General features: G+C 40.6%; 1 long non-coding RNA gene across 1 annotated transcript in view; it reads left to right on the top strand.

Moving 5' to 3' along the window:
- Positions 1-9,207, top strand: part of LOC140528699 (uncharacterized) — a 48,355-nt gene that overhangs the window by 12,084 nt on the left and 27,064 nt on the right. The window contains exon 2 of the long non-coding RNA XR_011975272.1: positions 7,457-8,246. This is a non-coding gene — a long non-coding RNA (uncharacterized lncRNA). The remainder of the gene's footprint in view (positions 1-7,456; positions 8,247-9,207) is intronic.

The raw sequence follows: 9,207 nt of genomic DNA, 5'->3' as shown, positions 1-9,207 counted from the left end.
CCTCATCTCTAACCCTCCTTACCCCTCCTCTCCAAAGTTAAAGACAACAATGGAGATTTGTTCAATAGAGCAAAAAAGAAAGTGAAAAACCATCCTTGTACCAGGTAAAAGAGGCAATTCACTGCTTCCAGTTACTGTATGACCTAACATATAAATTCTTTTTTAGAATTCTTCCTCCCTGTCCTTGGGCCCCACCTCCAGGAAATAGGGCCATAGGCTCGAGAACTGGAAGGCACCATAGAGATTACGCACTGAATAGATTTGAGGTGAAAAGACCTGACTGAGCCACACGGGTCCTGAATCTAAGCCTTTTGACTCCAAATTTGGGGTTCTTCCTAATGCTAATAGGCTAATAATTCCAGAGAATCTTTAGAATCTTAGGGATGGAAAGGCCATCTAGGTCCAGTGATGGAATTATAGGTGTACAAAGCATGGGTTCATGTGCTGGTAATATCCCCAAGGGAAAGGGCCATTGCTGATTCTTGTCCTAGAGTGTGTCAACAACTAAGGGATATACAGCCTACTTTCTATGCATGCCTATGGATGTACTCTCTTTTAAAGTCATTCATGGGTGACCATTCAACTTCTGTTTGAGCTGTTCCAGAGATAGGGCTGCCCACTGTACTTCTGGGCAGGTCTCATTGTTGGAAGGGCTTAGGATAGATGACAACTAGAAAGGACAAACACATTCTTGTTCTTTTTCTCAGCTAATTGGTGCAGTGGATTGATAGAGTGATGGATTAGAAATCAGCAAAATCTGAGTTCAAATTCTACTTCAGATGTCAATGTTGTAACCCTGGGCAAGTCGCTTAAACCCCCAGTCTCAGTTTCCTAATCTGAGGAACTAGGGATAATACACCTTGTCTACCTCATAGGGTTGTTGTGAGGATCAAATGAGATAACATGTAAAGCAGTTTGAAAATCTTTAAGTGCTTTCTAAATATTATTATTATTAATTACTATTACTGCTGCTGCTACTACTGCTACTGTTATTACTACCACTCCTACTACTCTTACTTTGCTTTTTCTGGAAGTGGAAAAAAATTAAGATCTCATCAGTTTCCCTAACTCTTTTGTAGGGTGGTTTTGAAATCACTTATTTCATGCACATTCTCTCTTCTCTCTGTCTTTCTCTGTCTATCTCTCTCTCTCTCTCAGCATGTGTGACATCTGAAGACCAAGATTATCTTGAAGTAAGTGCTTACCTTTCCTAGGCCTCAGTTTCCCCACCAGTAAAAGGAAAGGGTTGGGTTAGATACCTCTAAGGTCCGTTTTATCTCTAGATCTAAGATTCTGGGACTTTTGGAAGGAGTCAGTAACTGAAGATATGAAGCAGAATCCTGCAGGCTGAGAGGTGAAGGAGTTCTCGAGAGGTCATGTTATTGATTACCTTTCAACTGCGTCAGAGCATCAGAGCCACCTTGGACCCATGATGGTGCTTTTAAGACTAGTAGAAACAGAGGAAGCACAGTCTCCCTTGGTTATCTGTTTCAGTACTTGTTCAGGAATGAAATTAATCTTTGTATGCTAACTTAAACCTTTTACACTTCAATCTAGGCAAGTGTAATTTCTCATTCAGACTTTAGGATAGAAAAAGAACGAATCTTCATCACTGACATTTATATGGCACTTTGAAGTTTGCAAAGCACTTGACACATGAAGGAAGAAGCTGAGATAAGGAAGACAGTTTTGAAAGTAATGGGGAGAATTTGTATATACTTTTCTTTTTAAAGGAAGCAGTATGAAATGGAGGTTTATAGTTTCCTATGCAATCCTCTTTTTGTATTCCCCTATGGATATGAAAATGCCCCAAATATCCTATATACAGCTTAGTGCCCCTGTCATTTCTTTATTTGAGTTTGATACCACTGAACTCATCTGAGTCTCACAGCACCTGTGAGGTAGAGACTGACCCTATTTTATAGATGAGAAAACTGAGGGTCAAAGATATTAGGTCACTTGCCTGTGACGGTCCAATGGATGCCAGAGGGAGTATTTGAATCCTAATCTTCTCAGTTTATCCAATAGATTCCTAAATCTCTTCTCTCTTAGCTCTAAGGCCCAAGTTATGGAATGTTCTTATGGGTCTAGTTACTCATGTGTAGGAGACTAGGATGTGACCAGGAGATATCGCAGGCCTAGTTGTCAATTTCTGATGGTTGTTTCCTTAGTGTCAAGGGCTAGTGGTTTTGAACTTGCCATCATTCAAGATGTAAAATCAATCAATCAGATAATGAGCATTTATCAAGTGCCCACCATATGCACTGTGAGCATACATTCTAGTGAGGGAGATAAATACTTATAGAAATATATATACAGCATAATTCATAATAAGTAGTTGAATACCGGGCAGATCGGGAGGCAGGGCATTAGCAATTGGGGGTTCAAGAAAGGGTTCATGCTGAATGATGATGGTGAACCTTTTGATCCTCCACGATTCCACCCCTACTATCTGGGGGTGGATCTCTGGCATTCAACTTTTCACACTGAGCGACAGATGAGACCTTGGAAAAAGGGAGAGGAGGAAAGGTTGAATATGTGAACTTTGCAAATGGGCACTGGGTCCACAGGCTTAGGCATTGGAGGGGCTTAGGTTTGTGTTTAAAAGAAATCAGACTCTGGGAAAAGTAAAGATTTGAATAAAATTGGAAATATCAAGTCCACCAGTCAGCAATTCTTCAGCCACTTCTGTGGCTGCTCTTTATGGCCATCAGATTGGGATTTGCTGATGTGGTTAGGGCGGGGAAAGGTGAGTTAAAGTAATTTTAGGGGGCTGTGTAGGTTTCTGAAATGAGGGGGAGGCACATTTTCCCCCCAGGTGTTCTTTATTTCTGGTTCCATTGAATGCCTTGGTGGTAAAGTAAAGAGAAAACAGTTGTGGTTTATGATTGATTTTTATTGACATGATGGCTTATTTTAATTAGAGTGTGTATGTGTGTGTGTGTGTGGCATGCACACATGACCTACATTATTTCAAGGTGATTTAATTGCACATTTTAGGACTTGATAGAAAAATGTGATTGCTTTCATAAAAAATATATACTAACAGAAAACTACAACAAAACACATATACCCTACACAATTTGGCACAACAACAACATCGTCTTGTCTAAAGGACAGCCCTGATCATGTCACTTTACTACCCAAAAACCTTAAATGGCTTCCAATTGCTCATTGAGTAAAGTTCTGACTTCTCAGATGAATATCCCAAGTTCTCCATTACGTGGCCCACTAATGTGCCCCTAATCACATAGCTAGTAAGTGTCAGGAACTGAACTGGAACTCACATCTTTCTGCCTCCAAACCCAGCACTAGATTTGGTGTGTTTTGGTCTCTTTCACTGCTTAATTCTCTGGTCTCACGTGATTCCTTTGTAAAACAAGGTACTTGAGGTAAAGCATTCAATGGGGGTACTTTTGTATGTGGATGGAAGAAACAAAGGTAGATTAAGGCTTAATATCAGGAAGAACTTCCTAACAATAGAGTTTATCTTCAAATAGATTGGACTGTCTCCGGAAGTAGTGGGTATGCTCTCACTACTCCTCAGGCATGTTGTAGAGGGGAATTCTTCTCCCTGCACAAGCTGGACCACAATCATCTCTGAGGCCTCATCCAGCTCTGAGATTTTGTGATGTTCCAGACGTACTTTCCATGACCCCCTTGGGTATGCAGCCAAACTCCACTGCTGCGTATTTTCCGAATATTCTCCCAGACTTTCTGGCCTTCCCCACTTTTTTTGACTTAAATTTTTTATTAATTCCTTTTTTATATCAATTTCATTTCCAAAATATATTTCTATTATCTTCTACCTAGAGACCCATTCCATGTAACAAAAAATGAAAAAAGAAGGAAGAAAAGGAACCGTGGTTCAGCCAAATTAACCAAGATGTCAACTGATTCTTGTGAAAAGAGTGATTTTCCACACCTATAATCCCGAACTTCTACAAAAAAGGGAGGGAGGAGTTAATTCATCAGTTTGTCCCACAGGTTAACATTCTCTTCACCCATTTCTGACTGCCACAGTTCTACTTATCCTTCAAGGCCTAGTTCACATTCACCTCCTTCATGAAACCTTTCCAGATTCTCGGTAACTGGCTGTGCTATCTTCCTCCCTTCTAGCTTTAAATAAATATAAAACTAGACCCACCTTCAACAACACTTAACCTTAATTCTGAACTGTTACTACAGTTATTCATGCACTTGTCACATCCCCTGTACTAGATCAGAAGATCTTTAAGGGCACAGAGTATGTCATTTATCTTGGTCTCCTTCTCCTGTCCCTAACATGACACCTTCCACATTGTATATGGTTTAAGTACGTTACCCAATGCTAAGTTTTTTTTTTTTGTTAGTAGTCAAAGACTAATATTGAATGATCCAATGCCTTCTTTTTCTCATTAATTTTTTTCTCTGATTTTTTTTTCAATTAATTTGTCTTCACTCTCCAATCCTTTCTCGCCAAGAAAATCAATGTTATTTCAGCGATGCTGCATGGCCTGCCCTCTGGAGTGAGCTGGGAAGTGGAGATCAGTGAGGACCAGAGTAAGATCCATTCTCTTTAGGCTGGGAAATAAGAAGTCAGCTCCTAGGCTAAAGAAAGAGTTAGGAGGTCTCATGCTACAAATATTTCTCAGTTTCAGTCACTGTCAGGGTCTCATTTGCTCCCTAGGTTCCCAGGACATCTGCTTTCTGGCCCATTGCTATCTTCTGTTTCTCTGAATTGATATTTGACTTCGTTTAGAGATTCATCAGTGCAAGCAGCTGAGTGAGGTTTAATTATGGATAGTAACTCCTCTGGCAACCTGGTCACGTAGGATATAGTCCTTATTTCATCTTCTTCCCTTTCCCGCTCTCCCTCAGCCTCACCTCCTCATAATGAAGCATGACTGTCGTAAAACATGGCTTTTGATCGAACTCCTTCTCATCACTTTCAAGACAAACAATGTCTCAGAAACCCCCTACTGCCTTTATTTTTCTTATATCTAGGGTTACGTCTTGGGTGTCTTAACCCATCTTCATTTAAAAATGCCCTCAATTAGGAAAAAAATACCCATCCATTTAAAAAATATATAGTTTGAAGGACATAGCATCGGGTAAAGAGAGTGAAGGAGAGAGATGAAAGTAAACCATTCCTTCTATGTTCCAAAGGAGAGCTCTCCCTTCCCCACTAAACCAGCGTAGCCTCCTGCCTACCCCCAATATTTCCACTCTTTTATTTAATAGGACAAAGATTCCTTGGTTGTTGTTTCACCAATGTGATTATGTGGGTGTATAATACTAAAAATATTTCATAATATTTAATTATTTTAGGGACCACATTTTTAATAAAGAAAGCAACTTTTGAGAGTGGGTGGGGGATAGGCAATTGCACTGAAGGTTTAACTCCTGGCCTCCCCAATTCTGGATAAATTCAAAGCATTGTACAATTTTGTAATTTTTAGGTCAGGGCCTTGTTCCTTACAGAATAGCTTAATCATGTTAACCAGTTAATATGAAGCTTGATTAGACCCATGGTGATAATCCCTAAAATGCTCTGAGAAGGGGCCCGTGCTAGGGTTGGGAAGGGGGGAGGTGGGAGGTGGGAGAAGAAGGTAGCTTTTGGGGTCTCAACTCCATCCAGTATTGTTTTAAAAAGTGGATCATAAGTGGAGGGGCAGCTGAGCACGAAGAGGAAAAATGTGAGGCTGCCTTTCTTCAAGGATTTGAGTGTCTTTGGATGAGCCTTTAAAAATTCAACCAGGGGTAAGAAAATCCTGGCAGATCATATTTTATAGAAATATGCCTTTATTCCAGGCCTCCAGAAGGACAGGCAGCTGTGCTTCAGTGAAAATGTCTACGACCTAGGTTATTTAGCAAGTACAATGTTTACTTTTGAGATGGTGACATTGTCCAATCCATCTTTTAAATAGAAGGCTAGAGACTGGACCTGTGATTTCATTGATCTAGGGAGTTCCCCAGGTGAGAAAACCACCTCTGCTGAGCTTGGTGGGAACTTCCTCTGCAGGTTAGAATTTGAAAGAATTACTTAGAGAGTTGAGAGGTTAAATGATTTGGGCAGGATCCATAGACAGTATGTGTCAGAGGTGGATTTGAATTCTGGTTTTCCTTGTTCTGAGACTATCTGTTATCGCCTCTCAATTGAAATACACCTCATAAGTATTTCAACAATGCCATCACCTTTGAGGGCAGTTGGCATAAAGCATTTGACCATCCTCTTACTTATACCCAACAGACTACAGTTTTCTGGGATGGAGTAAACTACCCTAGCCCTTTTCTTTAATTTCATTCTGTGGTAGGAACTAGGAGACCTCAGGATTCAGAACTATTCCTTAGTGAGTATTCAAAATGCCAGTCTGTTCACTTACTTGATACTGGTAAGCCCCAAGCTGGGGAGTGAGGATGCCATTTTTAGTTCCTTGGGTTATTTGCCTGCCTGTTTACCTGTCAGGAGATAACTGGTTGATTTAAAAGCTATAGAGATAAGACGATAAATACCACAGAAAGCACATGTCAATAACTAGTCACTCAAAATGAGGTTAGTGAGATTTGAAACATATCTCTGGTGGAGGTTGCCTCAGTTGTACCTTGAAGTTAGGGACATGCCCATCTCCTCTGCCCTCTTAGTTAATGCAGTGCCTGCAGAGACTGATGGTTGCTTTTAGAGGGCCATAATTCAGCATAATTCATCTCCATAATTCAACATAATTCAACCCTATTGGAGATCAACTCCAATAGGATAGCCACTGGGAGAAGATTTTTTGATTAGTACAATCCCTGAAAAATATGCAAACATGCATGTATATATGTATATACACATAAATACATGTATGTATATATGACATGCATATGTGTAATGTAAGTACACATACATGTACACACAAAAATGTGTGTGTATATGTATATCTATCTATCTAATCTTCACTTCACCATGACGATGAACCTGTCATCTCATTGATGTGGAAACCTATTCCAATATTCAAGTCATAAGAGGCAGCATTGGAATCCAGGTTTTTCTGACTCCAATCCACTCTCTATCCACTGTGATGCCATACTGTCTGTCTCTCTCTATGTTTCTATTTGTCCCGGTGTTTATAAAATTTATTGTTGTTCAGACCTTCGATTTTATCTGTACGGGGAAAGTCCTGGTGTGGAAACTGGTTCTCCTGAAACAGATCAGCAACTCACTTCTAACTTATGTTCTTAAATTGCTTGGGGACACAGGTCACATATAGACTATGCAAATATCTGTGTGGTATGACTATCTGTCTTTCTGCCATATCTGTATATGTATCTGTCTGTCTCTATGTCTCAGTCTCTGTCATCTCTCTTTACATATTTGTGTATCAGTCTGCATCTATCTATCTCTCTAACATCTCTACGTATCTATGTATCTGTATCTATCTATTTATCCATCATCTATCTATATCTTTTAAATCATCTGATTTTCTCCCCACAGGTACACAAGAAGCAAAAAAACCCCAATTGGTTTCCTTACTCCTCGACTGGTCCAAATCAAGACTTGCCAATGTTGGGCTGGTGAGCTGCTCTTTGCAAGATGGATTCAGCTTTTTGCACATGCACTAAAGCACATTCCTGGATCTAGAGGGTCTATTACTTCTTACAGCAGAAAGAAGCCAAAGGCAGGGGTTGAGGGAGCTGACTCTCTCCCAAAAAACAGCAGTTTGTTGGGTGTGGGGTAGAACTCTGAATGATCTGAGCTCATTTTACTGAGGCAACAGCTGCCAATGACACAAGGGGACAAAGTCAGCTTCTGCCCTTGGAAAGGGAAAGCCCTTAATTCCCCCTCTCAATCCCTGAGACACCAAGGGACCGGGCCTCACTTGAGGTATTCCTGACTCCTTTCATGTGGTATTGCTTCTCCCTTGGGGAAGTGCAGTTGTACTGTAGCCCTGGAGACCCATTCTCTGGATAAACTAGGCTCATTCTCCAGACCAACTAGATACTTTAAAAAAATCAGGATCATTTTCTCCAAATCTTGCTTTCAGAATATTCTGAGTTCTTCTCTACTCTGCTAGACCCTTCCAGAAAACAGACTAACTATTAAACACACACACACATACACACACACACACACACACACACACACACACACACACACACACACACACACACACACACCATTTGACTTGAACAGGTTGGGTGTCTGGACTGATCACCAATAAGAAAGCCTCTGGAACCAGGACCAGCCACGTCATTCTGTGCTATCTAGACTTGGCACAAAGAAGGTAATCCTAGGGCTACATTCTTGTGCAAACAGTTGGCTAATTTATTGCATTACAGGTTCCCAACCCATGAGTGTCCAGGACTAAGGCTGTAAACTTTCCCTAAAGAAGACTAGTTGAATTGGAAACCTCAGGCTACTAGATAGTGATCAGGGACGTTTTTGGGTGCCATCATTTAGGGTTACAGGGTGAAGTCAAATCCCCTTATTTTATAGAAGTTCAGACTGGTAAAAAGTGGAAAGCACATTGACCATGGAATGTTCAAGTTCAGCCTCTGAAGGTTGCTACCTCTGTGACTTTGGGGTAATGACTTAACTTCCTTGGGTCTCATTTTCCTCATCTGTAAAGTGAAGAGGTTGTACTGAGTGTCTTCTGAGATCCCTTCCAGAATTAAATCTATGATATAGGAAGAAACATTTATTATTTGTCCGCTATGGTCAAGGCAATGGCTGCAGTGGTGGTTGTCCTTTGTGCTTGAAGAGGACCCAAATGAGATTACTATGTTGGGGTCAAAGTAGAGTATGTCCTGTGACTGATCAGACCAAGATGAGCTTGGAAGGGTCTAGCATGGGTCAGGCGCAAATAGTCCATATGAGCATTTGGAGTGGAGATGTGTCACATTTCTTTTAAACCACCACAATTGTGCATTGTACTATACATGCAAAGACAAAAAAAAATAGCTCTTGCCCTCAGGAACTTACATTCTACTCTGGTGTGTGTGTGTGTGTGTGTGTGTGTGTGTGTGTGTGTGTGTGTGAAACAACATGATAAGTAAATACAAAATATATGTAAAGTGATTTCAGGGACAGGCAGGAAACCAACACCAAGGGAGGATTAGGAAAATCCTTAAGCATAAGGTGGCCTATGAGCAGAGTGCTTTTCTTTTTAGCCAAGGTTGTTTCTAGCCTCAGAGGAGTGTTTATTTGTAAACCCTATTTTGAGGTACTCTACATCCAATCTTGGT

This window comes from Notamacropus eugenii, chromosome 2 (genome assembly GCF_028372415.1).
Source record: "Notamacropus eugenii isolate mMacEug1 chromosome 2, mMacEug1.pri_v2, whole genome shotgun sequence".
Classification (NCBI taxonomy): domain Eukaryota; kingdom Metazoa; phylum Chordata; class Mammalia; order Diprotodontia; family Macropodidae; genus Notamacropus; species Notamacropus eugenii.
This window is presented reverse-complemented; position numbering and strand designations above follow the sequence as displayed.